This window comes from Mastomys coucha, unplaced genomic scaffold, assembly GCF_008632895.1.
Source record: "Mastomys coucha isolate ucsf_1 unplaced genomic scaffold, UCSF_Mcou_1 pScaffold18, whole genome shotgun sequence".
Lineage (NCBI taxonomy): Eukaryota > Metazoa > Chordata > Mammalia > Rodentia > Muridae > Mastomys > Mastomys coucha.
Window position 1 is genome coordinate 83,428,585 of NW_022196900.1, and position 4,737 is coordinate 83,433,321.

At 42.3% G+C, this 4,737-nt stretch overlaps 1 protein-coding gene across 8 annotated transcripts in view; it reads right to left on the reverse strand.

The window, feature by feature from the left end:
- The window catches only part of LOC116096655 (zinc finger MYM-type protein 1-like), a 16,124-nt gene extending 12,482 nt beyond the window's left edge, over positions 1–3,642 (reverse strand). For 3 of the 8 annotated variants that reach the window (XM_031378697.1, XM_031378696.1, XM_031378695.1), the window contains exon 1: positions 3,484–3,642. The gene's annotated coding sequence lies outside the window, so the exon portion shown is untranslated. Of the gene's footprint in view, positions 1–3,398 lie in introns of all 8 variants that reach the window. The other 5 variants (XM_031378690.1, XM_031378692.1, XM_031378691.1 and 2 more) reach the window with 2 other exon arrangements.
- Between the last annotated feature and the right edge of the window lie 1,095 nt (positions 3,643–4,737).

Consider the following 4,737-nt stretch of genomic DNA (forward strand, 5'->3'; position numbering starts at 1 on the left):
CCTCGAACTCAGAAATCCGCCTGCCTCTGCCTCCCAAGTTCTGGGATTAAAGGTGTGTGACACCACAGCCCTCAATATAGAATTTTTAAATTGCATTTGTTTATTTGTTTTGGGGTGGCGGGGTGGGAATGGGGTGGGGTGGTAGAAACACACATACTAAGACACCTACGGGAGTTCATTCTCTCCTTATACCATGTAGGGCCTGGGGATCAAACAAGTTATCTTATCTGGAGGCAAGAGCCTTTACCCTCTGAGCCATTTCACTTGCCCCTTTGTTCTTCGAAGAGTCTCCTTACATCTCAAAAAAAAAAAAAAAAATCAAAACCAGGAGAGCTTGGAAGTCAAAGGAAGGGAGCTCAGGAGTTCAAGTAACCGTGAGCAACATGATAGCCAATTTCAACCCACTGTCCACCACAGACCAAAAACAAACAAACCAGGCAGCAATCTCTTACTACTGGTATAGAGTTACCAGCAACAAACCACAATCCAAAAATATTACCTGGAAATATTTGGAGGTAACAAATATCCTTCCACCTTGTTTTTGAAATAATGTTCTTACTTAAAGCTTTGGGTGTCCTGGAACTCACGGAGATCCAAATGCCTCTGCCTCCCAAGTGCTGGAGATAAGCAACTCTTAAGTTTTAAATTGTGTGTCCAATTGTTCACTGTTCTATGAATTATCTGACTGACTACAATGGTATTTTTACTCAAGTAACACTTTCTTTTTATAATTTAAAAATGATCTGAAAGGCCGGGCAGTGGCAGCGTACACCTTTAATCCCAGCACTTGGGAGGCAGAGGCAGGCGGATTTCTGAGTTCGAGGCCAGCCTGGGCTACAGAGTGAGTTCCAGGACAGCCAGAATTACACAGAGAAACCCTGTCTCGAAAAACCAAAAAAAAAAAAAAGGGGGGGGGGAGAACATTACAAGGAAATTTGGCTGAATCACAGCTTAATAGAAAGTATTTTAGGTGGGAATAGTGGCCCACATTTTTAATCTCCTTTGGAGACAGGCAGGCAGAGCTCTTGTTGAGTCCTAGACTAGCCAATATTACAAAGTGAGATCCTGTCTCAAAAGAATGAACCAAAGAATGAAAGTTAGTTGATATTTTAGAAGTTCTTTCTAGGTTTGGTGGCTTATGAGTATAATCTCAGTTCCTGGGAGGCAGAGACAGAAGCATCATTGTAAGTTCAAGGTCAGCCTTGGCTACAGAGTTCCAACTTAGTCTGAACTACTTTGTGAGACCATAAAACAAACAAACAAACAAACAAACTTTCTCTTTGACCATTTCTTTTTTGTACTAGAGATTTTAGTAGATGGGGGTGCGGGGGGTGGGACTGTTGGGAAGTGATGGAGCATGCCTTTAGTCCCAGTACTTGGAAGGCAGAGGCAGGTGGATCTCTAAGTTTGAGGCCAGCCTGGTCTACAGAGCTAGTTCTAGGACAGTAGAACTATATAGAAAAACCATGTCTCATAAAACAAACAAAACAAAACAAAAAACTAATTTAATTTTTTGTTTTTATAGAATTCATGATTGTGTATACAGAAAACCCTAAAAAAATCTGTAACTTTAACAAGTTCAATATTTAAAAATGTTAAGGTTTGGGGATTGAGGCCTTGGGTTTGACTGATTCTCAGCTCCAGAAATAACAAATTTTACTTCTTTGCACTAGGAATAAAAAAATGTAAATATAGCTATTTTCTATAACATACTCATCAAATGTAGGGTACTGTGGTATAGTTTAACGGTAGAGTACTGTGTTTGATCCCATTGAGGGTAGAAGTAAACACCAAATATAGAAGTAAATCTAATGAAAGATTGTTACATCTTGTAAGGTAAAGTTAAGCCACTGCTTAGGAAATTAAGGAAGCTCTAAATCAATGGAAAGATATTACTGGCTTACTGAAAGACTCAACTAACTCAATTTTCCCTAAGTGAAGCAGTGGGCCAACATCCCAGTAGAGATTTGTAAACCTGGAAGGTTTATATATAAAGCATATAGAACCTAGAGCAGACGGACATGATGGTCTGCTTAGCTGACCATACTTAGCTGGGTGTGGAGGCAAGAACACAAAGCTAAGGGCCTAGGAGACAAAAGCAGATATCAAAGGAGCTGGAGGCCACTACAGGGAGATTCAGTAAAAGTTAAACAAGAACTGGACAGGTGTTGTGGGCACGGGTTTTGTAGCAGTTTCTTCAAGATTGATACATTCCATCCACGGGGAAGCTCCTTAAAAGGAAAGTAACTCAAAAATAGCTCCAAGACTGTCCCTGAAACTGACCAGATTCACTAGGCCCCTACCTCCCAGAGTGAAAAACAAAGAGTCCCTCTCAGACAAGCCAAGCTGCAAACATGACTCTGAGATCAGACTTGTTGACCCAAAGACCAGACGATGCTCTTCGACCTGTTGAACTGCCAGCAGGCTGTGCACTGTGCTCCAGGTTCCCAGCATTGTGAACTATGCTAGGTGCACTCTGGCTCTGTTACTGTCTTTTCTGCTCTCGGAAGTAACCCCTCACCCATATTCCTGTAAGTGATCCCAATAAAACTCACTGGTTCACCAAGATACTCTGGTCTACTGTGGGCTATTTATCTAGGGTGAACAGATATGTGTCAGGTCTCCTCGGGAAAGAGAATCTTGTCACATACCAAAAAAAGATAAAAGTAATAAAATCGTTTTGTGTAGTGCTTCATGCCTATAATCTCAGCACTCAGGAAGTTAGATTGGAGGATTTCTTAGAGACTTTGAAAACAAAAATAATAAAATTATGAGAAATACTTAACTGTATTATATACCACGTGTTAAATATTTAGGCATCTCCAAAACATTAACATGGAATAGTAACACAAAATGGCCATTTTTGATATCTGGGTTAATATAGGTAAATTCTTTGTACTAACTGGGGTGATTACACATTTGCTCCAATCTTTTTTTGAATTTTGGCCTGCAAATTTCTTTTTTTGTTTTTTGAGATTTTTTTTTTTCAATTTAGCCTTGGGTGTCCTATAACTAGCACTGTAGACTAAGAGATCCAATTGCCTCAACCTCCCTGCTAGGACTAAAGAAATGGGCAACCACCACCGACACCAACTTGCAAATTTCACTCACATAACCCTACAGATAAAACAATTTGCTGCCATCTTTCTCCAGCCCAGGGTTTTTGTTTTTTAAAACCAGGTCTCATTAAGTAGCATTGACTGGCCTAGAACTGACTTTACAGACCAGGCTGGCTTCGAACTCAGAGAACCCCCTGACTCTCGAGTAATGCGATTAAAAGGCAAGGGCCAACACACCCAATTTGTCTATGTCTGAAAAATACACTGCTTAATGGAAAGAGAGCCACAGGTGTAAACGGAAGACAGTTACAGAAAGAAGCCGCAAGAGACCAAACGCACCAAGCTCAGTCACCTCACGGAGGCCAGGACGCTAAGAAGCCTGGAGGCCGGGGTCACGACTCTCCTGACATTGTGGGCGTCCCACCTGTCGCGTCACCCTCCTCAGGACGAGAGAAACGCCACCTCCCTCTGGAAAACCGGGCCTGACGGGCTCCACGAGGATGGATAACCTGTCGCCAGCCCAGCGGCGGGAAGCGCCCACTCGGGCTTTGCAGTGCAAACAACCCCGCCGGCTCCGCCCCTCTCCCGGAGGCCTTTGCGGCTGAGCATGCGCAGCACAGTCCGCCTGGGGTGTGGGGTGCGTGGGGGGCGTGGCCTAAGTAGCAGAGGTGGACAGAGCAGGGCAGGGGGTTTATTCTTAGGCTATCCTTGATGTCACCTTTAGCTGCCCGGTTTTCGTGTTTTGTTTTGTTTTGTTTTGTTTTGTTTTGTTTTGTTTTGAAACAGAGTCTCACTTAATGTACCCCTGACTGTGCAGACCAGGCTGGTCTCGAACTCAGAGAGATTCTCCTGACTCTGCCTCCCTATTTCTGGTATTAAGGGAATATGTTAACCACACCGGCATATTTGGGTCCTTAAAGACTAATGCAAAAAGCAGGAGTGAGGGGGCACAGGCCTGTAAGATGATGGTGTGTGGTTAAAAGTTCAAGACCAACCTTATTTTACAAACCTTGTGGAACAACAACAAGCCCTGGGGGGCTGGGACGGAGCAACGGGATGGCAGAGCCTGCTAAGGAGTTTACTGCAAAGTCTGACTAGCAGGGTTCTGTCACTGGAATCCATTCAGTGGAAAATTAGAACAGATATCTGCAAACTGCTCTTTGACCTCCGCCATGTGCACACAAACACAATAAATAAACACATACATGCATACATAAATTAAGGGCTAATGCAACATTAGTGACTCAGATGTTGAGTTACAACTTTAAAAACATGGTTGTAAATACAGTCTCAGAAAATGAGGAGTGAAAAAGTAGGGACAGGAGCTGGAGAGATGGCTCAGTGATTAAGAGCACTGACTGCTCTTTTGAAGGTCCTGAGTTCAAATCCCAGCAACCACATGGTGGCTCACAACCATCCGTAGTGAGATCTGATGCCCTCTTCTGGGGAGTCTGAAGACAGCCACAGTGTCCTTACATATAATAAATAAATAAATCTTTTTTTAAAAAAAGAAAAAGTAGGGACAGATGGGTATAGCTAAAGAATTAAGGAGGAAGCAGATCATTTTGATTATTTCTAAGTCTTAATAGTAAAGAAAAATATAAAGTTTAATAATCTATTCATCTTGTCTTTGACCATAACTTCCATCTATTTATCTTTTCTTTCTTTTTTTTTTCTT